The sequence below is a fragment of the Myiozetetes cayanensis genome, unplaced genomic scaffold, assembly GCF_022539395.1.
Source record: "Myiozetetes cayanensis isolate MyiCay16 unplaced genomic scaffold, myiCay2020 scf3, whole genome shotgun sequence".
NCBI lineage: Eukaryota > Metazoa > Chordata > Aves > Passeriformes > Tyrannidae > Myiozetetes > Myiozetetes cayanensis.
Window position 1 is genome coordinate 67,608,339 of NW_026087521.1, and position 24,244 is coordinate 67,632,582.

The 24,244-nt window shown below is 41.8% G+C and overlaps 1 long non-coding RNA gene across 2 annotated transcripts in view; it reads right to left on the minus strand.

Annotated features, from left to right (window-relative positions):
- Nucleotides 1-4,268: 4,268 nt before the first annotated feature.
- The window catches only part of LOC126644247 (uncharacterized), a 90,196-nt gene continuing 70,220 nt past the window's right edge, over nucleotides 4,269-24,244 (minus strand). The window contains exons 11-12 of one of the 2 annotated variants that reach the window (XR_007629890.1): nucleotides 14,181-14,264; nucleotides 4,269-7,394 (exon numbers count right to left, since the gene is read on the minus strand). This is a non-coding gene — a long non-coding RNA (uncharacterized LOC126644247). The remainder of the gene's footprint in view (nucleotides 7,395-14,180; nucleotides 14,265-24,244) is intronic. The other variant, XR_007629891.1, reaches the window with a different exon arrangement.

Genomic DNA, 24,244 nt, shown 5'->3' on the forward strand with positions numbered 1-24,244 from the left:
GCTGCTCAATAGCCAGGGAGAGTAAGGCTGTCACACCACCAGGCCACCTGGCAGCAGGAGGTCAGGAGGCTGCAGGACATATACAAGATGCCACCTGTGGACTTGACTGTAATTTACACAGTTAGAATACAAACCTAGAGAAATATTAGCAACATTATCCCTTTCAGCTTCCACATCCCCCTCATCTTTCTTCACGTACAATCAGTACACCTGAGCACTCCCCATTGGATTTCCAAAAATGAAGGCAGCTCCTTACAGGTATCTGCTGTTTGCTCAGAAAGCCCCTGAATTCTCTTGTCTCCAGGCTGTTTTATTAAAACTAACTCTAAGTTCTTCTAAAGAGACAAGCCAGGACTTAAAGGGCTATATTGACTCAAAAAAGCATTTGCCTCCTCACAGAAAAAAATCAAAATGAAAGAATAAAATTGGTTCATTATCTATACTACTTTCTTGGCTCATCTTCCCCATGTGGTGGGACTGACAAATGCTGTGTCATAATTGGAGACGGAAGGAAGTTTCCATTTTGAGATTAGTTTTGGAATCCAGAGTCTTCCTCAAAAAATTCATTTTCTTCAAAATGAGGACAAAAATACATGACTGATGTAAAAATGTTCCACTTAAACACAGAAAAATTGCTAGGAAAAGGCAGTTCATGAACTGAGGTTTTGTTAAAATACACATTGCTAAAAAGTGTCAAAGAATACCAGAAGAAATGCTGAGCGTGAGACAATCAATACTGCTAGGCTCACTCTCCTTTCAAAGATCTATGGGGACCATAATTCAGGTTATTAAAACCCTTTTTCAAGATTGATTAAAGTTCATTTTAGTAACATCAGGAGGGAACCCAGGCTCCAATGATCTCAATACTGAGAGTGCTAAAGGCTGCAGTCTTCCAGAAGAAAATCAAAGTGTGCTCCCCTAGGCCTTCTTGCAAATAAGAGCTCTCAGTGTATTCAATCATAACAAAAGTCTGTCAATGAAAAATATTTTGCCTTCAAAATTTCAGGCAAATACTTGGGTCAAGTTTTCAGAAAAATAACTTCAGTTCTCCTAAGTTCTTTAGATGCTAAAATAACTCATCAGACTTTTCAAAGGCAAACTGCAACTAAGCTGTTGGTCTCCCTGAAAATGTTGAGTTGACCCACACTAAATGCTGTTAAAGATCCACCCTCATCTGTTGAGGCTGCATATCTTAAAGCATTCACATCTGTGCTTCACTTCCACACCTGTAAAATATTATGTTCCTGCCTCCATGAGCTGAGGAGAACAAATTATCATGTCCATGAACCAGCTTTGAGAATCTTCAGTGCTAAGATCATTTAAGGGGCATCTGACATAGGGCATCTGTTTCATGGGGGCCATCTCCTACTTCTGGCTTTGACAAGAAGGGAATTGGGATTCCACAAACCCCAGACTCTTGATCATGATGCCACAGATGCCAAGGTCGGTTGCTCTAAACTCTGCAGGGAGTCTGGCATTCCCTTATGTCAATGAGGAGGGCACTCTTCACTCCTCCTTTTAACTGAGAAAAGTGCCCCTTCTGACATGTGTCTGTGTGGAGTTAACTGTTGTTTGCTGTGAAGGTTATTAGACAGTATCTCATAAAAAAGCAGAGATATTTTAGATCAAGATCTGCCTTCCTTTTCTAGACTCAACAATGTTCTCTGGCAGCCACGGGATACTTAACCAAACAATTCAGATCCTGGTTTTGGGAGATTAAAACTATGTCCATACGGACACCTTCAGACTCCTAAATGTGTCTGAAAATACCCTGCATTTACCATAAATGTCTCTAGCTTGCTTAAATTTTAAAGAAACCATTGGACTTGGACGCAATAGGATTAACGGATTCACTAAAGACCTAAGTCCTGGCATTCCAGATCACCCTTGTAGCATTCCCTCAGAAGGAACACAAGTGTTTCTTGAACTTATTTTTCCAGAACAATTTAGTTCTTATGAGGGTGAGATGAGCACAGGTGAAAAGCTGAAATACCTGCAAGAGTATTTCATCACTCAGCTGGATCCAGCAGAAGCCAAAAGTCAAAGGTTGTGCCAGAAGGAATTTCACACCAACTAATTCCACATTCTGCACCATTTCTTCTAAGAAACAACCATTAGGAATACATATTAATAGTTTTCTGCAGGCATGTAAGAGCAAGGGGAAAGCAGAATATTAATGTTTGAGTATCACCCTTAAGCTGGGCAGGAATTAGGCACAATAAAACATCTGGTGTGAGCAAGTACTTTCAGCCCATATCTATGCCAAGACACAGCTATATGGGGCTGCTGTCTTGTAGACATAAGCCAAGACAGACATAAGAAGTCTATACTCCGATTTTTTCCAATAGATATATCCACATGAACGTCTTGGGTTGAGAATCATGTATTTTTATACATATTTTCCATAAAAATCAACAGCCTTTCTCTAGTATTCAACTCATTATTGACACCCCCCACATTGCTACATCAACATTTTATTTGAAGTATCAGTCATAGCATCCCATCAAAATTTAACAGCCACTTTCTTTAACTGAAGCATATTAACTCTTGGTTTCACCTATGCTAAGGTTTATCCCTCTCCTTCTTTTAAAATTCTAGTGATATTAAAAATAAAATACCTTTCTACAGCATGACTTAAAGATGCGTAATATTCCTTTCTTCCGCTCATGGTAAAGAGATAGAAGTGAAGGCAAAAGAATTCTCTATCCTAGTCTAAAGCTTCATACTGAATCCTGAGTGTCAAACCAACAGGGCTTTCAAGAAAACTGTCAACAACTGTAACAGTTACATAAGATAGTTAAAAAAATATTTTGCAAGGAAAAATGACAGTTTCTGTCACTTGAGATGATTTATACTTCAGTTTTAGAATGCAGGCAGTCAACATGTGACCTGACTTTTACTAAAGGAAATCAGAGACATTTAGCAGGATTACAAAAGGGAAAACACTGATGGCCCTATACCAGCAGTTCCTCTCAGTACTACAGGAAGATTTGCACAGTTTTCCTCTCAGCGTTACACAAATAAACAGAAAGGGTGGTCACATCAGCAGCTCTCCCTGTGGTCACTTTGTGCTGACTTGCTGCAGTTCTGAAGGCTGTCTGGTGCTGTCTGTGCTGGCCTGTTTGTGTTGTGTCTTAAGTTCTTTGAGAACGAGAATGAGTCACAGGTCACAGTAGCTGGGTTTGAAGTTACTTTGCAAGACAATGTGAAGGTTCAAAATGTGCACAAAGAATGTATGGCTGTTGATAACAGAACCCCTCGAAAAGGATACCAAGTGCAGAGGTGGCCATATAGGCAGGATGGCAGGTCGGGTGAGCTGGGCTGCATTGCTGGCTCTGTCATGCACTTCCTGCAGCACTTGCAGTGGTTACACAAGCCCTTTGGGGCTCCATTTTACTGCCTGTTAAACTGAAATCACAATTCCCTATATGACAGTGATACTGTAAACCTCATTCATTAATGACTTCGAGTCAATACTGGGGAGATGGTCAATACAGATTTTATGCATCACCAAAGTAACATGTAACCTCAGAACTTACATGGTATATAGCCTTGTCTGGTCTCTTAGCAGTCACGGCTAAATATTATACATTCACTTTACTGAAAATATTTTAGAGGAAGGAGTTGTTAGTAGTGTTGATTTTGCATCCCTCAAGTTACAAATCCACAAAATGACAAATGAGAAAGGACACACTCTTTAAATGCAGTGCAAAACAGGTACTAAGCAAACCCTGTAATGGTGATAAATGATGAAGAGAAAATGGTACAACTGCTGCACTGAGCAGACAGTGATTTAAATGAGCCCATGAAACAAGTATTTTAAAGTCTCAAGAATGACCATTGATAGTATCTCGAGGGGTTTCACTTTAGAGCTGGGAGAAGGGTTGTTTTTACTTATCTCTGCAAAAAAACCAATTCATGAATGCAATTGCCATTTACCTGTAGAAACACAGCTACAATTCAGCATAGTAATGAATTTAAAGGTGTATCTCAAAGATATTTATAAAGATATAAATACTTTGCTTACTCTGGCAATCACACAGAAGAAAAAGTTCTCTTCAAAACATCTTTTCCAAGGTTTCTGAGGACTCCTTTTAAACTTCATTGCCAGAAGTAATCTGCCATGAAGACCTAAGCATCAGCAAAAAATTAATCTCCAGTGTGATTGCTATATATACCTTGTCATTTCCTCTGCAGAGATGACCAATCGTCACTTCTTACATTTTATAACTTGGCTCCCCTGTAAGTCGTTCTTTCTGTTTCCCAAGAGAAAGAAGAAAAGTAATATTTTTATATGTTATCCTTATGATGGAAAAAACTAAGGAACAGACATACAGATACTAAATATAGCCTTTCCTTCAGGTGAGGAATGTGTTTCAGCAGAAGGCCAGTGTCCCACTGCAAAGTTATTTTGAAAGCCTTAATTGAGGGTAAGTGGGGCACGAATGGCACTTTGTAGAGGGATGACTTTACCCTCAGGGAAGCACTATGACAAGATTTCTGAAACTACTCAATTTAACTGCAGCAAACCTTGAAAGCTTTGAGTAAAAAAGTCTCCTCTACTTACGCAGCCACGCAAGTTTAAAGAAAAGTTACCAGATAAAAATATTTCAGCCTTTACTCCTGAGTATCATCCTTGTTTCAGTCCTTTAAAATTGCTATAGAAATTACTAGTAGAAAGATTAATTGTGCTCAGACTAATCACCCAAGCATGGACATCAATACATGTGGTATAAATCACTCCAAACATGTAGCATTCAGCAGTTTAGTCTCAGTAGCCAGGCACACTAACATTCCTGATAATGCATTTGTGTCAGTAATACCTTTATACACGCTTTGTAATCAGAGTCAAGTATAGAAGCCACTATTACATACAAAAAAACACACAGCATGGTGAAATAACAGTTCCTGGTCTCTTGTATCGTGATAGCAATAGAACCCTAGGGAATACGAAACAACACTCTCACGTCCCTACTAAGAGAACGGGAGAGAGGGACTGAGACCTGCAAATGCCCTTGGCATGGAATAAGGTGAGATAACTCTCAAGGTCTGTAACAAACAACAACTCTAACAGCACAAATGGGACTCTCCCACAGCTCTAACGTACATAGTCTGAACCAACCCCTCGGGAGCTTCTCTCCTTTTCTCTCTCCAACCTGCACATGCACCTAAGTTAGATCTAAATGCAAATGAATACTCTTCACTGCCAAGTCTGAGAGCAAAGCCCTGTGAAGACTTAAGCATCCTAAAAACTAGGTCTGGGTTACCCACTGTGAGGTGACACCTGGCCTTGGAATGAAATGCAGTAAGGCATCAGAGTTTCCCACACAATCTATAAGGAGAGGTAAAGACTTCAGACTGGTATTCCCATGCTTGGGTATCAGATAGGTCTTCATACCAATGCCTATTCACCCTTCATCCCAATCCTATCCTTCTGTGAAGATATTAATCATATTGATGTTTGGCCTTTCATAAGCTGGTTTTTTTTCCCTTTCTTTTGCTTTATGTCCTGAACTGATTTGGGGGGGGGGGGGTTCCCACCTGTTTCAGTATTGCTCTTTCACTCCACAGTACACCTTTATACTCGCCCCACAATTTCCCTTTGGTAGGATTTTTCTTTTTTCTGTTGCTACTTCCATAGTTCACCTGAGCATTAGAAGAGTCTGGTTTATTGTTCTCAAAGTCACCATCTTAGCACTGCTTTGTTTTGCTTTAGTAGTCAGAGACCAGCTCCTCTTCCTCCGCTCTCTTAGTGACATAATGCTTTTCTCTGTATTTAACTAACTGAAATGTGTCAGAACATCTGGGTACCATTCTAAACAGCTGAAAATTTATTTTAAATTGTCATTCAGTTTATTAATAAAGAAGAAAAATGCATGTGTATATTTTTCCTTAAGACAGAATAAAGGTACTGTACAAAAATGTACACAAAAACAATCTTTGGCTTCAGTCAAACATGTGGCCGATGGGAAAATACAGGCAGAAGAAAATCCAGACACAAGATAGGATAGAAATCCTACAGATAAAGAAACTCTACAAACTTGACCGCCTTAAGGGTGTATAAAGAACATATACTGCGTTGATATAGTGCCATATAGAGATTTTATAGGCATGGTTTTCAGAATATTCCATTATTACAGTAGGCTAAGATCCTGCAGATGTTTAGACATGAAGAACTTCACTCAGACATCTTGTATTTTCATGGTTGGGTCTTAAATTCCTTCTCCAGTGTCGTGGTTTTGCTCTGGGTCAATTTGCTTTCACATCTCCTACACAATTATTAATTAGTTGAGAGAAAGTTTATGTAGACAAAAGAAACTGGATTTGGGGAAAATAGTATGAATATTTATTATTAGTAAAATAAAAACTATTAAAGAACTATATCTATAATAATTCTACTTAAGTAAAAGTGCTATGTATTTATAGAAAAATACTTCTCCCTCCTCTCTTTATATCAGTCCAAGGAGGAGAAGCAGTTTCCGTTTCCATTCTCGGAGTTCCAGCTCTCTCTCCAGTAACTCTGCAGCACCCTCATCACAGCTGGAATTCTTTCTCCTTCTCTGTGTAGGCCTCCAGGGTTGGGCCTATCCCTTTCCTGGGTTAAAGTCGAAGGCTGGGGGTTACTCAGGTCCTGAAGGGTCGTCTTCTATAGGCTTGCAAGGGGATACTTGTTTACTATGAATCTTTTTCCACAGAGTTACAGGGGATAATGGTTTTTGAGTCCCCCTGTTTCCCTATGGAGGTCTCTCTCCATGGGAGAACAGTTTTCTCCGGCATGAGTCTAGTATGGATCCCACGCATGGATCCCAACATCCTTACCCGAGCCATTTCTGCTTCAGCGTAAGGCTTTTTCTCTCTCTCAAAGTCACAAATCTTCAGTAGCAGCATGGATCTTTCACACAGATCCCAACATTCCACCTGGGCCGTCTCGCTCCAGCGTGAGGTTTGGTCACAAATCTTCAGTAGTAATATGGATCCCACACACAAATTCCAGTATCTCACCCGAGCCGTCTCGCTTCAGCGTGAGTCTCATTCCCTTTAGGGTCATATTTAGAGTCACAAATTTTTGACAGGTCTCTGCCTTATTTTCAGTCCTTTTCATGAAGTTTCGGCTTCCTGGTACATCAGCTACAAGCTCCTCTGTGAGCTGCATGGGGGGTCTCCTCACCCCAACAAACTTTCACAAGCAGCAGGGATTTTATTTTTCAGTCTTTTCCCTGCTAAAGGGACAAAGCGAAAAGGAGAAAAAGCAGCTCTCCCCCCTTCAAACTTTCTTCTCTCTCCTCCAGCTGCTAGCTTTGACTTTGGAAGTCCCTTATTTCTTTGCTGGAATTTTTCTGCAACGGTTTCTGTCCAAGCAGTTCATCTTTTAAACTTTTTTTTTCTTCACTCTCCTACGGAAGAGAAGGGGAACTTCAGTACTACACCTGCCCACCCTGGCCCAAGCCAGGGGAGGAAGGGGCCTTGGCCCTCTTTGAGCCTGCCGCCTTTCTACATGGCTGCTGCCCCTAATTTTTAACTGCGACACAAGTCTTCTCTTCCGTTTTCTTAAAGATGTAATTAGCAAAGGCGTTACTGAGAGTTTTTATTGGGTTTTTTTTTGTCCGGAAACCCACTTGGACAAAACCATCCACAGCCTCAGGGATGGGCTGGTGGGCAAAACCATGACATTCAGAAAGTTAGGAAGAAAACCATCTTAGACTGGTTATAGAAGAGCAGCAGTTGCCAGACAGTACTGAACATCAGGTATACAGTTCCCAAGCAACAAATACGATATTCTCTAGCAAGAATTGTATTTTAACATTGTGAATAAAAGTAAAAGGAGAGGCAAACAATGGGAGTGCATTAACTGTGGTCTTTGAGTCAGCAAAGTGATCCAGTCTGAGAGTCAGAGAGCTAACAATAATGCAGCTCTGGAGCAGAGTACTCAGTATCCACACACTGAGAGTTTAGCAAGTCTACATCTAGTTTTAGTCTGTCACAGAGCTGGTGGTTCCTTACTAATGCAATGCACCAAAAGAGGGTGCTAAAGAGAACCTCAACCATTAATTGCCGACACTGGGAATCAGGGTACCTTACTTAGCCTGAGTACATATTTTTGAAGGCCAATGGGATAAGCCACCCCTTACCATGGAAGTTTCAATACAACAGGATTGCTATTTTAACTCATGATTTTTAAAGTTTAACTCTTACACATCATGACAGTAGTGCAGTGCCAAACACTGAAGAACTGACACCTGGTGTTCACTAAGGTGGAAAAGCCCCAGTTTACTGTATAGCAATGCAAGTTGTTTACTTTGTGGGATGGAAGGAGAAATTAGCCTTTCTAATTGATTAAAACCCCCCACCCCAACATGACTGACTGGAACCCTGTTGAAGTAGGATCTTTATGAAGTGGCACCACTAATCCCATTTTATGAAAGTGTTGACTATGAAACTTTTTTGGAATTATATTTGCAAAAGACACTGAAGGTGTGGTACCTACAGCTATGCCCATAAGCTCTACAACCTGACTGCAATTTCACTAAACCACTTGAGCAAAATGCATATTTTTGTGACATAATGCCACTTGAACTAACAACAGAAAATTGCTTCTACAATCCAAGTCCACAAAACACCTATGAAGACTAAAGACTACGCTGAAGTAATACAGAAATAATCCAGGCAAATCAAATCCACTATTGAAAGAAGCAGGTTAAGAGAAGTAATTAAGAATAAGTCATTAATTGCATTTCAGCAGTGCTGTATTTGCTGTCACCGAAGATGAATGCCCATAACAAACAGATGGTCTGTAAAAGGCTGGAACACAGGGACCTCACTCCAGACTTGTCTGGCATTTGACAGGATGGTCCATATGCCCAGGATGTGATTGTGGATCCAACCACACAAACCCAGGCTTTCACCTAAGAATGCTCTGACCTGGGACAGCTACACTCCAGGGGGATTTTCCACGTGCAGTGACTGACCTAAATAATCATAGCACTTTGGCCCATTTATTCCATATACTTACCACTTGTATTTTTTCCATAAATACACTACTAATCACTGCTGAAAACCAAGACAGTAGGCCAGACAGACCCTTGGTCTGGTTAGACTGTTAAATCTTACGTTCTTAGGATTTTTAACTGAGGAGACTGTGTTCCTCCAAGTTTTGTTTAATTTATTGAAACTGCCACATACTTCTCAGCCTACAATTCACAATCAAATGGTGCAATGTGGTATTGCAGGAAGAACATCACTGGAGACAGAGAGGTGCTGAAACTGAAGTAGAACTAACTCGGTTCCTCCAGAGTCTCTGACTGCAGCATAACATCAGTAGAACTGCTGCCTACTCTTAGCCATCAATATCTGGTGCTAGCATTCATACCTTATCAAGACTTTCCAAGGGAAAGCTTTAGAAACAAAACCAAAACACAGACATTCTCAGCCGTGCCTTGTGAAAACAGCTGGGAAGGCTGTGAATGCACTAGCACCATGTGGCTGCTTACAGACACTGCACTCCCAGCATAACAGGAGCCACAGCACTCCCAGAGGGTGTTCCTGGGACCCCACCTGTGGGCAGGTAACACCCAGTGCTGGCTCTGGACAGAGCCCCAGGACATCACAGCACCTTGGGACCTGCTTGGGGGAACAGCAGACTTTTCTTGAGAACTTACTGCTCTTTTACACAGAATATGGCAAGGGCCCAGAAGTACTGACACAATTCCCAACGTGCTGGTCAGAAAACCAAGCTGGGTGACCAGAAAATACACAGCTTACTGGGTATGCAAAAGTTTTGCTCCTGTGCTGAGTCAGCAGTTGTATCTGATACTGGGTTTGATCCTTGTCTTTAACAAGGAAGACATGTAACTCTTGAGGTAAACCTATATTCTGGAATATGCTTAACAAATATTTCATCAAAGGGGAAAGGTTTATCTTTTACTGCCAAATGATTTATTAGAACTCAGAGCCAAAACAGATAAAAGCCCTAGGGAAGTACTGCGTCTTTCAAAGAGTTAAGCTCTAAGGGGAGTTAAATACTGCAGACAGGAAGGCTGAGGAGGAAGGTGAGCAGCAGTCTTGCCAAACAAAGATTTCCCACACATATGTCAATGCAATTCTCTGCATCAATACCTGAAAAAGGAGCAGGCAATAAAGAAATGCATGCTTAAAGCCATGACTAATGAGGATACTTTTGTATCACAAAGTCTGGATTAGCCAATGAATCTTTCAAACTATCTAACTTGCAGAATAGCATTTGGCAACATCCGCTGACATCTGCCACCACTTTCTTTAGCTTTCTGCATTCCCTGAGGGCGTTGCCTGCGAGTTGCCCTGCAGTGCCACAGCACAGCAACTGCAGACGGGAGGGAATGCAGACAGACATGCAAAGTGTTTAAAATAGGAAACCCAGGCTCTGTGCCGGGGCTGTGTAACAGGTGTATCTATATACTGAGAGCTCGTATTAATGAGGCTTCTGTTACACACGGACGGGCGGCCAGCAGCCTTTTCAGAAGTACGGGGTATTTTGGTGAAAGTCAGACAGAGTAACCTCGTAGTAACCTCTAGTCTGGCTCACAGCCACTAGGGAGGACTCTGGAGGACTGTCCCTTGGTGCTGCATTGATTAGATTTCTTCCCATAATACATCCAGTGTTTTTGCTCAGTAAACCTTACTAACAATTGAACCAAGGATAAAGAGTGAGAGGGGAAATAAAAGCTGATCTCCATGTGAAAATGGGCCATAAAATTAACAAGGTTCTCAACATCAAGTAATTCTGTCTGCTCTATTGTGGCTAGAAAATCAGAGCCTGTAAAAGACTTACATGAGCAAGGAGGAAAAAAAAAAAACACAACGAAAATATTCCAGAATTTATACAGCAGTTGAATGTTTAAACACACAACATCTAAGAAATGTAAAAGTTTAGCTTCCCCTACTACATTTAAATATTTCCTTGTCCATATATTATGCATGCATCATTTTTGGACACTAGTCATATTGGCAAATACACATTTTCCACAATCTTTTATGGTGCTAGGGAAATGTTAATATACAAGTCCCCTGATTTCCAAGTCTTGCAGCATCAACACTGCATAGAAAGCATGTTTACAAGAACAACCAAAAAAGCCACACACTGTCAAATAAAATATGAATGATAACCTAGGACATAGCAAGTCCACAGTATAGTAATTTTTCCTCTAAGAACATCAATGCATGGGGATATAATAATCCCAGAACACACCCAAATCTTGCTGGATACTGAGAGTGCCCCACTGTGGATCACCAATATTTTTTGCTGGAATGATCCTTAAATGCTGGAAATGGAATCAAACTCCAAATCATTGTCATTGGAAAGACAACTGTAACACTGAACACCCCAAATGAACAGCCTCCATTCCTTTAAGAAAGGAATACCACTTTCTATCAATAATGAATCATCCAGGCTCTGCATAACAATTATAACACTCACTTGGTAATTAACGCAAGAGAAACTATGATCTTTCTAACATACATATAACCTACTACCGAGTATTAGGGTTGAAAGGATGAACAGGATTGTCATGACTTCAGCTATTCACACTGCATGATAACTGATAAAGTAAGTAAACTAAGTATATTGCAATACCTAGAGTAAAAGGAGAACCGAATAAACAGGACTGCTTTAATAGGGCACGTAGGAATACACAAATAATTAATTTGTATCTTCTCTAATAACATGTGCTTTCAGAAAAGTCTGTCACCCCAAAGTGATCCACAGAGATAGCAAGACTGGCATAGCATGCAACGTTCATTTTTAAAGGTTTATGGTTGCAGCAGAACACCAGACTGGATCTTAAGTAGGTCTTCTGAAGCTACCCATGTTATCACAACTGGGACCTAATGACTTAGAAGCAAAAAACCTTCCTGCTACATGAAAACAAGTGTCTAATATCACAGAGAAACAATGGTAATGACCTTAATGACCTGGCATTTGTTTGAGGTTTTCTCCCTGAGATCTTTTATATGAATGACTCTGGTAAAGTAATGGTCAAGAAGCAACAATCAGACACAAAATAGCCAAGTAAAAGTCATCACCACAAGAAGCCTAACACAGCTGACGCTGCATGTTAGCAAGGCTTTTCACTTTTGGAAACATGGTCAGTACATTTTAAAATTCTGTTTAAAAAGCTGGTATTTCTGACCCTTTGACATTAACTGTGGTAAAGGAATGAAAGCTGCCCTTCACCTGGCACTAACTTACATTCCCACTGCTGCTCTGTAATGGCCTTCGGAAGGTCCAAACACCGGGCAAACTAATTGCTTGCAAACTACTTGCAATCTATGTTCAAAGGGGGAAAAGTCTTGCTTAAAAAATAATTTAAAAAATCAAATAAAAAATAACCTCTAGAATTTTCATGAAAGAAAATGACATTTTTCATGAAGGTCCTTTGTGTGTTTTAGAGCTTAAAACAACTGTGTTGTATAAATATGATATATTTTGCACAAATGGCCCTTCAAATATTCAAACACAACTCAAGTTTCCTGAGTGCCATGCTCTTTCTATATCTAACATCTCCTTTTCAGAAAAGGCTTAGAAAAGGACCAGACACTTGATATACTCCACTGTGACACTCTGCCCTCTACCACTCAAACACGCCACGGTAGGATGAATTCAACATACACTAACCACAAACCCTACTAAGAGGCCTATTAAGTCTTGATTTGTGCCATAGGTATCTAAGTATAGTAAATTAAACCCCTATATGCTTATAAGTTTATCTGACACATAGATGGGCAATAATTTACAAAAACATGGGTATCAACATCACTAAGAACAAGCTGCTTCCATGAACTGCTGAGAAAAGTGAAAGTACAGAAATGGAGGCTGGATTCTGCAGGGAATCTATACAGTTTTCCATGCACTCCACTGCCCTAGCATTTAGGGAAAATAGGCCTTTCCCTGGCCTTGGGCACAACAACAGTCAACAACCTTTCTTGGAATTCTTGGAAAGCTGCAGACCTCAGCTGAGAGATCCCAAAAGAGAGTTATTAATGAAGTCATTGTTAGCTGTGTGCTCTACTGGTGGAATACATTATGCCTGCTATTTCAGAACAGAGAATCCTGGCCAGCCTTGTCCTCCAAAGTTCATTATATGCTCCCATGTGCCATGAGAGTAACAGAAGGGACAGTGCAAGTCCCACATTCCTTCCAGTTTGTCAGCTCTGAACACCACACTAATGGGCTGAAGGCAGTTTGCAGATAACTCACCCCAAGCACCCCAAGCACTTCAGCTACCACACAGAGAAGTCTTCCTTTCTCCTCAGAGTGTCTGTCTGCAAGATAGCCACTCTGGTGGCTCACACACAGTAATCTGATGTTTGAGAGTTAGCTAAAAATAGATGGCAATAAAGTTCTGCCAAAAGAGGTGTCTGCTCTGGATTGTTCCGCCAGCAAATGGTGTTTCCAAAAACTACGTGTGGAATCCCCCACATGGCTGCTCTCCAGATGTTGGCCATGCAGACATCTCAAGGAAGCAGAAGAACATGCTTACTGCCTGTTAAAATGAAACATGTAATGGGAAGAGACCTGGGGGAGCAGACAAACAGAAAATACAAGCCCTCCTGACTGCTACTTCAAAAAAATCTTTTCAGATATTGACTAAGATATTGCTTATCAAAGCAGCAAATAATTTAAAGAAGTCTTGACACAAACGTCTTGTTTGAATCCTGCCTGCTGGGACAGCTGTCCCTAAGAAGGATGCACTTATATGTACACACCACAGAAATACAGCTATGAATGCTATGAATGCATAAGGCTGGGAAGGACTATCATAAGCTGCCTGGTACTTTGAAGGCGCTTTCAACTTCTGAATGAATGGTAACACACTTATTAATCCCCTAAGGAAGCCAGATTTCAGACACTGTGTAAAAAATGCTCTCCTGGAAGACGAAAGCGAACGTTATTAACTTCTAGGTACACCTTCAGAGAACTGATTAGAAATACAGATGTCCTAACTCCGTAACCTGTGACCTGAGTCCACATCACCTACGCTTTTGGTTCCAAGTTCACCTCAACTAAACTTGCTTTGCATTTCTTTTTTGTTATATAAGTACTTATTTGTGGAGGCTACTGTTCAACTGAAACCAAAAATCTCTTTCAGAACTTCCCCCTTTTTTTATCTTGGGGCAACAAGCATGCTGGAAACTAACCAGTAACTCACACGAGATGATGATGGGTGGTTTCGGTCCAATGCGGTGGTCCTGCCAGTTTCATGATGGAAAACACCACTGTTTCTTGCTGATCCCTTAAAAAAAAGCAAAGCCTTTCAGCAGTACAATGACTGAAGGTCAGTCTCAGAAAGTAAGTGACCCAAGAAAAAGCACACTCATGAGAAAACCCAAAGGGAAGTGAAAACAGAGATAATATAAAGGTACGCTCTTACTGTAGCTGGTTATTTGCTGGAGCCCCTGGTGGTCTAGTGGTAAGGGCGCGGCGCTGTCACCGACGAGGCCCGGGTTCAATTCCCGGTCAGGGCCACTCCCGGGCAGGTGGGGCTCGTTAGCCCTTAAAGGCAATCCACCTACGTCCTAAGGACCTCGCTGCCACCGTCCAAGCTCGCTTGGCCCCGGCAGATGAACCTTAGGATTAAAGGGTGGGCTCAGTTCCGCGCACACTGTGTCTCACCTAAAAAATCCAATGCGCAGGCTGGAAGGTGGAAAGACCTTCCCCGGATCTTCGCTTGCGAAGACTGGCCATTATTATTATATTATTATTATTATTTGCTGGAATATTGTGCTGATACTTTTATACTCAAGTTGTGTTAAAAATCCTCTCAGTTAATATGCTGTTAACATGACTGAGTTATGCAGTTTACCTTTTTATTGACAGGTACATTTGGAGCATATTGGAAGATCTTCAAAGTAATTTATAAGCACTAATGATAAGCAAGCATTAATCCTTATTTTGCAGGTGAAGAACAGATGTATAAGACACTGCGCTTTTGTGTGAATCACTGTAGCAGAGGCAGTAACCGAACTTGAGTTATGTACAACTTCTATTACCCCTAGGCGATAAAAACAGCTTCTGAAAAAGCATGGTAGGCATGGGAAGCTGTCCTGAGAAATAACCGGAAAGAATGAATTTCTAGTGTAATCCCCTTAAAAGGATGTCTAGCATCTGTACACAACTCACACCTCAAAAGCCAAAATCAAAACCCAAGAACAAACAGCATGTGCTCTATTTTTAGAGAGAACTTTAGTCAGGTGAGGCAATTTCTCTGTTCCACCTTGCTCAGATCATGACAGCAACACCTACCTGGCAATTGGTCTTGTTTGGAGGATATACTCCTTGTTATGTAATTCCAGATACTTCTTGCAGCTTTAAGCTTTTACTGTACTTACATGGGTGAGAAAGAAAGGAAGAATGACTCTACAGAAGGAGTTTCAGATGCTTTATTTTTACTGCCAAACACACCGTTTTCTGAGGTGTTTGGCACTAAGGGTGCAATGTACTAAAATGATTGATTGATTGCGTTTTAAAAATAGAAGTACTGTTCTGATACTGGGATTAACTATTATCATTAAGAAATGGCAGAATTTTAAACAGCTTTGAAGCTGCACCCTACTGAGAATGTAAGGCACCCTTCCCTATGTTACACACACAAACCAGATAATTTCATAAAAGAACCAAGTAAATGCCACTAACTTCACTCTTCACATGGTGAGTACTACATCCCTAGGACCACAGGAACCACTCCATAGTGTCCCTTCAATTCCCATCACGCGTTTTTAGTTTGCTTTCAGCAAATTTGTAGCCTCTCCCCTTTTTTACCGAAAAACATTATGTTGCTCTATTGAAGAAGCTTAATTATAGTTTTTTTGAAGGTTCTTATTTTTAGATATCTTATATATTTTTTATCAAATCTTGGTTATCAAAGGGGCTGCAAAAAATATTTGGAATAAATGGCTGTGCTGGAGTAGAGTTACATTTCTTCCCAGTAGCTGGTAGGGGCTGTGCTTTGGATTTGTGCTGGAGCAGTGCTGCCAGCACAGGGATGTTTTAGTTATTGCTGAGCAGGGCCTGCACAGAACCAAAGCCTTTTCTGCTCCCCACCCACCCCACCAGCGAGGGGCTGGGGGGCACAAGGAGTTGGGAGGGGACACAGCCAGGACAGCTGATCCCAGCTGGCCACAGGGACATCCCAGACCATGTGAAGTCATGCTCATCACATAGAGCTGGGGGAGAAGGAGGAAGGGGAGATGTTGGGAGTGATGGCATTTGTCTTCCCAAGCCACTGTGACTGTGATGGAGCCCGGCTTTCCTGGGATGGTTGAGCACCTGCCTGCCATGGGAAGTAGGGAATAAATTTCCTGTCTGGCTTTCCTTGTGCACAGCCTTTGCTTTCCCTATTAAATTATCTTTATCTCAACCCATGGATTTTCTCCCTTTTACCTTTCCAGTTCTCTCTCCGTTCCATGGCAGGGGAGGGAGCGGGCAGCTGCGAGGGGCTGAGCTTCTGGTTGGGGTTAAACCATGACAACAGCATCATTTGGTGCCCCAATACAGTGTAAGCAGGTTCTGCTTGAGAGCTGGGTGAGTGACTGCAGCTACAGGGTAACACAGCCAGCAGCACATTCGTGCCAACAGAAAAGAAAAGTTGATGGCATCAACCCTAGGTCAGCTCCTCAAATTCGGGAGCTGGTTTTCTTCTAGACACTGTAAAGTTGCTTGTTTAAACGCAGTCAGTCGGTAACAATTAAGTGTCTAAATAAAACATGCAGATTTGGTGCTCCTTTTGAAAGCCCCTCCATGCCATGCTGTTTATCTTCTATTTCTCACAGTCTTCATTTTCCAACAATCAGGCTACAAAATGGCGGTTGCAGTGAGGCAGACATTTTATAACTGCCTCATTAAAGCCCAGTAGAAAAATGGAGACGCCCCGAGTGAAAAGCAGCCACCCGAGGAGCCAAAGGGAACACACGGCTCTGCAACCAACAAGCTTCTAAGCAAACCCTTTACCTTACTTTGTAGCATAGTTAAAACCAAGCTCCACTGAAAAGCCACCTGAGAGCGTTTTACCACCGCATAGGCAAAACACAGTTGAGGGCGGCCCTTTTCCAACCCTCTCACTTGGGCGAGTGCAGCTTATCGCCCATCTGGGCAGAGACTCTTCTGTGCCCGTCTACTGTGAGCCGTATGGACTCAAGACCACCCACTGACAGTGACTCAGGCACTGTAATCTTAACCACATTCTTCCCTTGAAAGTCCAGACACCAATGTTTTCTATTACAGTTCCAGGAACTTCACAGTCTTCAGCACAGCTTTAAAAGCACTTGCAACAGAACCAGCAAAGGAACACTTAATGGAGCCTACACCTCCATCTCTGCATATGACTTCTCATTCCAATTTAACTCTCATGTCCAATAAGCTACGGACAGCTAAAGCAGACTAAAGTAATACCACAGCTGATAAAAGCAAATAGCACCAAGAATTAATAAGCACAATCTTTTTCTTTTTTTAATTGTGTGCCCACCAGCCTCCTCATAGAAGTATTAGCAACTGATGGATCATAAGAAGCAAATATGCAAATCTTCAGGAAAAAACTGCAAAGCATGTGCTATTCATTAAAGATTTAGGTACCTGCCAAATTATAGGCTTAGAAACTCAGATGATTTTACACTGTTTCCTGGGGGAAAAGATAAAAAACAAAGCACCTAAAAAAACAATACCCAAAACCTTTCTAACACAGAAAAACTGTGCTTTTGCCACCCTCCTATAAATAAAATATAGCTGAGGGGATTTTGCTTGCAGTTTTTTTAATGACACAAAACAATCAAAGCCACTGAGCTAATGATATATTTGAAAAGGGTGATAGGTGTAAAAAGCCCCAAACCACCTTGGACTTATATAATGAAAGAAAATAAACATTACCAATTTTAATGCAGCTCTAATTTAGAGGGAGCTGTAATAGAGGAATGAAACCCAACAAAACATGTAAGGAATAATGACATAGGCATACTGGAAACACAAGGCATTACACGGGTACACTGAGGCTAGAAGTGATTAGGCTGAAGCGTTTCTGTTCCCTCTGTTCCTGTGTAGACTCATGCTCCAGTGTGATGCTGCTATCTGATACTCAATGAACCAGATCACAGAACAGGCAACCGAATGGGGAGAAAGGGCTGGCCCTCAAAAACCAAAGTTAGGAAACCTTCGCAGCATGCAGGTGAACCAGCTATCTGGGAAAATATTCTGAAGAAGCTTATTTTGAAACTTTATCTCTTTGAAGAAAGCCTGTGAGCCTGACTGTTGAAAAAAAACTACTCTGAGTATCCAGAGAGCAGGGTAAAATGTTCTCAGAAAAGAGAAGAATTTAGCCTACAGTTTACATAGGACTGTGAGGCATTTGCCAGTTACCCTGTATCTCTGCTTTTACCTGTGAGACATTTCCAAGCTACACACTGACCCTTCCCTTACGGGAAACTGAGAGACACGGCCAGTGAAAGGGGTTTTGTCTGGGCCACCTAGAGCTGTGGTACAAAAGGAGAGGAGGAAGATGATCCCTGCCTGAAACAGGCACATGTGGGCTGCTGTTCCCACTTGGTGGGGTACCACTCCAGATGGTGCTGGTGCAGGTTCCGCGGGAGCCGTGCCTGCAGAGCCTGGCTGCAGCCCAGTGGTGTCCAACAGCCCAGGGCAGCCCTGCTGCATGGACTCGCTGTTCCCAGCCACCCACCCTGCAGCCCCCAGGGATGGCTCTTCCAGGACTGAACAGATCAGCCCAAATCCAGCCGCCTGCCACGTTTACCATGCTCTGTTCAAAGGTTACACCCCAGAGCTAAAACCATCAACTCTAAGGTAACCTTGATTGCAGTTCTACTTTAGTTTTGTTAAAAATCCCCAAATCAAAAGAATTCTCAGTTTTGTTACAAACTTAAAAGCAGTCCAAGGTTCATGAAAAATTTCATGGGTCATCACCCTTCAGAGTTAAGCTAACTTTAAGCTGGGAGAAAAAAATTCTTCCAGTTAGCACAAGGTTTCACACTGGAAGTGTGGGAAACTCGTGGTTTGACAAGATTTCCTTGCAAACCCAGGTGAAGTTCAGTGGTTTCTGTGATATTTCACAAAGACTACCTGGAGGCCTTTGAACTTGAAACTCAAAGCAGAATCCAGCAGTTGCAAACTTAAACACAAGACCAAGATTAAGAAAAAAATGCTTGCATGGGCTCCTGGGAAGTATATACTGCGTTCCACCTGCTGACACTGGAAAAAGTAGAAGTCTGCACACCCTACAGTTCCAGTTCAATTTAAATAAAAACACCGAGGAGGGATGGCAGAGGCACAGTTGTCACGCTTCTGACATATCCAAGTGAGGTACCTGTGTGTGTTCTCCAGAGTCCCTGTTCACACTGCTGCTCCCATGGTTCCTCACCCCCATTTTCAGCAGCTCTGCAGTGCCATCCTGTCACAGCCCCTTTTCCAGAGCCACCAAAGCTACCAAAGTCAGCTTTCAATACTTAGGAGAGAACAAAAGGGTTTTAGCACTTAAATTTGGAGAACTGGAAGTCTCCAGTTGTCCTCTACCAGAGCAAAGTTGTAGGGAAAGTAGCCATTTGTATTAAACCAGATCACCTTGGGCGCACAGCAGCATTCTCCCTAATGCTGCCATTTCTGCCTGTCTGACTCAGGGAAATTTGGGAAAGGAAAAGTAGAAAAATGTTTTGGAGAGAATCACTAAGTATCACATCTGGGTTTTTATAATATAGTTCTGTGTCTGTTTTTGACAAATATATATCCTAATGGAGGAACTTAATAGTTGCACAGACAAAAGAAATTTGGATTGATACAGCTGTGAGCATACAAGGGCTGCAGTTTCTGATTGCGAACCTGGAGAATACTAAAGTTGTAAAAATCATCTGGATAAAATGAGCCACAGCAACAACAAACCCCAGAGTGCTCCTCTGTTGGTTTAAAAAGTACTGGATCCCCTGTTGTGACCTAATATATCTCTACATACACTCCTCCTTTCTTCATCATTTCTGTAAGACCAGTTGCCGTGACAAGTAAAAGAATTGTTTTAATAAAGCAATGTCCCCCTATATTTTAAATACTGATGGTTCCTGAGAAAAAGAAATCCACACCACAACTCCAAAGATACAAAATAATACAACACAAAAAGAAGCCAAAAGAGGAAAAAAGATAACCCTGCACACCAAACGAATTTTGCAGGCAAGTGGTATTTCTGGTTCACAACTCCAAGCACAACTTTACTGCCTTTTATAAGCTTTATTACCCATACCTCCTACATCTCTTAAGTTCCTTCTGTGTCCCTATAGCAAACCAATCCAAACCCCTCTCTCTTACTTGGGTTCCAATAAAATAAGCATAACAGTGCATAATGCAAGTATTGCAAGGACACAGTGTTAAATGTTGAGAGCTCTGCACCTCCTGAGACCAGGTGAGACTGGTTGTGAGGCAGCACTGAGAGGGACCGAGAGATGCAGAGCCTGCACCTCTGAGCAAACAGCCTTCCAGGAGTGATGGCTCTGAGGATCAGGCGAGTAACAAGCCCAAAGTTCACTCCTAGTTACAGAGACATGGACGTGTACTGTATAGTAGGTATAAACAGAGCCTGTTGCAAATTCTGAGAAGGGAAAGGTGGGCATTGTGCTTCCCTGCAGTGAAATGCTTCCCTGCTCATCAGCATTCTTCAGACAGGGACTTCTGTGCACTGAGGGCTGGCCTGGGGGGCTTCCACCTATACCAAAACCTTACCCAGACCACTAAGAGTTAACAGAAAATATACAAAAGAGTACAGTGGCACACTGTCAGGGGAGATGAAATCAAACACCTCAACAGACATTCGTGTTCCTCCGATATTCTGGCCCACAGGCTATCTCGGATACTACAGACATAACAGTGCAACTAAGTTTCATTATCAATGCCAATTTAAGGGCAATCTAACAGAGTAAGTAGTTTGACTTAAGAGTTTCTTTTAGGAATTCTGGGCTGGCAACAGTAACGTCTGTCTGTCTGAAGTGACAACTGAGAGTTTAAACTTCAGGTTTGCCTGCACTGCAACATGAGGAATTGCATTTCTAACCCCCAGCTATGTATTCATTCTCCTGCCATCCGGAATGAGTTTTCAGCCACCTCAGAGTGCTTCAAACTAACGAGCACAGGCAGTGTGAGCAGCAGCACAGAGGTAGCAAGAATCTGATCCATCTGCCTTGGACCCTTAAAGTACTATTTATTTTCTGAAATACTTTAGAACTGTGTCATTAACACCATGCTTCTGATTTTACATGGAACCTGCTTTTAAAAGATATTTTGGAGCATAAGTTCTGCACAAAAATACTCCATGTATGTTTTTTACTATGAGAAGCTTCCCCCTCTGCCACACTACATATTATTGAGTAGGAGAGATTACCTAGTTGAGAACCATTGTTCACAGTTTAATATTCAAAATTTCCATCTTTTATTTCTTCATAACTATGGAGGATAAAATCTCACATATTAATGGGAGTTTGCCTTAATAAGAAAGCATTTAAACAAGCCAACAATAATAAGCTTAATGAAGGCCATTCTTCTGCTTTTGTCAATATTTTCATAGCGACAAATAGATCAAACACAAGGCTTTCTTTTCCCTCTGTAAATCATAAATACTTTGGCATATTTAATTTCAAAATGAGTTTCCTCTGGATCAGGCTAACACAACGGGTAAAGAAAATCTTCCCAAACCCTTCTGCATCTTAGATGGAAAAGTACACAAAATCATCTTTTGCTATGTCCTTCTGTTCCTCTTTCCCCTGTATCTAAGGACCAAGCTGTCTGTGCTAATCAAAAAAAAAGTTTGTTAGTCCTGTTCTGAGGCTTCAAATCATACTCCTCATACTCTTCAAAAACGTATATACAAGGCTTCAAAACATACTCTTCAACATATACAAGAGTAACACATACTCTTTCTAAATAAATGAAGAATTTCAGACTATATTCAGAGGAAAATATTCCAGTGCCTAAATATTAGCTGTACCATACAGATACAGCTGGCATATTCAGAGATAGAAAATTCCCCCCTGCAAGATGAAAAGCAAAAGGAATACCTGTGTTTTGTGCCAGTCTGCACAGGTACTACTTGGTGTTTGTTTTTGAAAGAAGGGTTCAAAACATGTTTGAAGACTCAGGGGAGTATTACTCTCTAAAGTGTGCCAGTTTTAAACCTTCCTAAGCAAGGTCAGGAGACACTTCTGCCTGCTGAGAGGTATTTGTAAGACTTGACCAACTTTTCCATGTAAGGGCATTGGTCAGACTGAGAAAATAGTCCTCTGCAATACTTGCTTGTCAGAGGGGCTTTGATTTGCAGCCTTGATTGTCTTTTCTGCTGTCTTTCTGTCCTTCCTGGTTACACATGACCAAGGCCCTCAGTGAAAAGCAGAGCACAGCAGTTCTCTGCTTTAGCACACGGACACCAGCCCTCGGTTACTGGACAGGCTGGGCTCGGTGCCCTGCCCCGCTACCTCGGTAAGTCCTGTTCCTGGACTCAGGTCCAGTAGGAACTGCAGGCCTGGTCCAGCCTGGGGCAGAAGTGAAGGCAGCAGTGGCAGGGGTGGCAGTGAGAGCTCTGTGGCTGGGGCTGTGCCACAGCCCTGGGGAAGAGGGGACCTGGCTGAACCACCTCCTTCCTCCTGCAGCTGGGTCAGAGAATGGACTCCTACAACTGCAAGTGACAGAACAAGCTTTCTGTTTGATAAATAACCACCTCTTCCAGCTAGCCCAGGCAGCTGTGATGTCCTTCCAAGGAAGCAGCCTGGGATCACCACTTCCTTAGGTGTCTGGTGCCCTGCTTGGCCCTCATCCAAACAAAGTGTCCCCTCTAAACATTTTGCAAAAGTGGTAGAAATAGCAACAAATTACTTACAAATGGCATTCTGAGATGTAATAAACATCTTTGGAGTGTGAACACAACACAAGAAATGCTAACCCTCGGAGCAACAACAGCCCCCTTTTGGTGCAGCTCCAAAAGATTGTGAATTTCAGCTTTAGCATGGATGTGGCCTTGGCTACTTACAATGTTATTTGAAACAACTAAAATGGGTTTTTTCTGTGTTTATTTTGGAGCTGGCTATTTTTAAGGTCACAGTCCCTGCAAAGGGAGGAAACTGTGTCTCTGAGGTACTGGGAATTAAACAGAGGAAAGAAAAAGGCATAGAGAAAGCAGCTGTCCTAAAGAGAACTCAAATATTTTGTTTCCTTCCTTGTTCAGTCTGTAGTCAAAAAAGAACTTCACAGTAAATGTTAACTCATGTTATTTTAAAAAATGAACATAATTCCAAATTTCACAAGAATTCTTTTTTAACTCCTGAAACCCATTCTGATAAACTGGAATATAAAGGGACATTCTCCCTTAAGGATTGGCTTTTACAGTGTCAGAGGCTAGGCTGATCTCTCCCCTGTCCGTGGTGACACACAGTGCCACCTACGTCAAGCCAAATATTTTTGTGCAGGTTTTGAGATCCTTGGAAACCCCAGTCAAGACAGAAATCCCACACTGCAGAGGGCACATACTGCACTGCAACCACATACTTTTGTGCCAAGAACCAGAGGAAACCAGTGCCAAAGAGATGGTGCAGGAAAAGACACAAGCAAAGACAATGAAGGAATTCCACCCTAGGGAAGAGGAGAACCTACTGTTACCAGCCTGAAGACTGCCCTGTCCCTGGTCAGGAGGTCCTGTGACATGTTAGCACAGCAGAGCTGCACTCCGTGTCTGACACCAGGAATTCACTTTGGAGCCTTAGTTCTTAAATAATGCAGAGAAGGATCAAAGCCAGCAGCTATATGAAAAGAGGCTTCTATAACTTAATTGCTCATTTGCAAAATACCAATGTTATTCATTTAAGCAACTGTGACCTTTTTTGATGCACTGGAAATGTAAATGCTCATGTGTGGGTATCAGAAGAACATCATGATAATAAAATACTAATACCTTGCATCAGGAGTTGCCCAGTTAACTGTGCTGGGATAGCATGCCTACAGAAATGGAGCTGCACTGTACTTTGCTGAGGCAGGGGTTACAGCTGTTTCCAACTCTGCCCCAGGCTCTGCCTTTGCAGAAGACAAATACATTTGGAGCCATTTTTCAGATGTCTTTTTCTCATGCAAGTACCATGAGAAATACACTGAGATTTTGGGAATACCTCTCCTTAATTTGCCTCTGCTCTTCTTGTTGTATCCCGGCTTATGGTGGATGTCTGCTCCTCTAGCTGTAGTGCCAAGAAACATTAT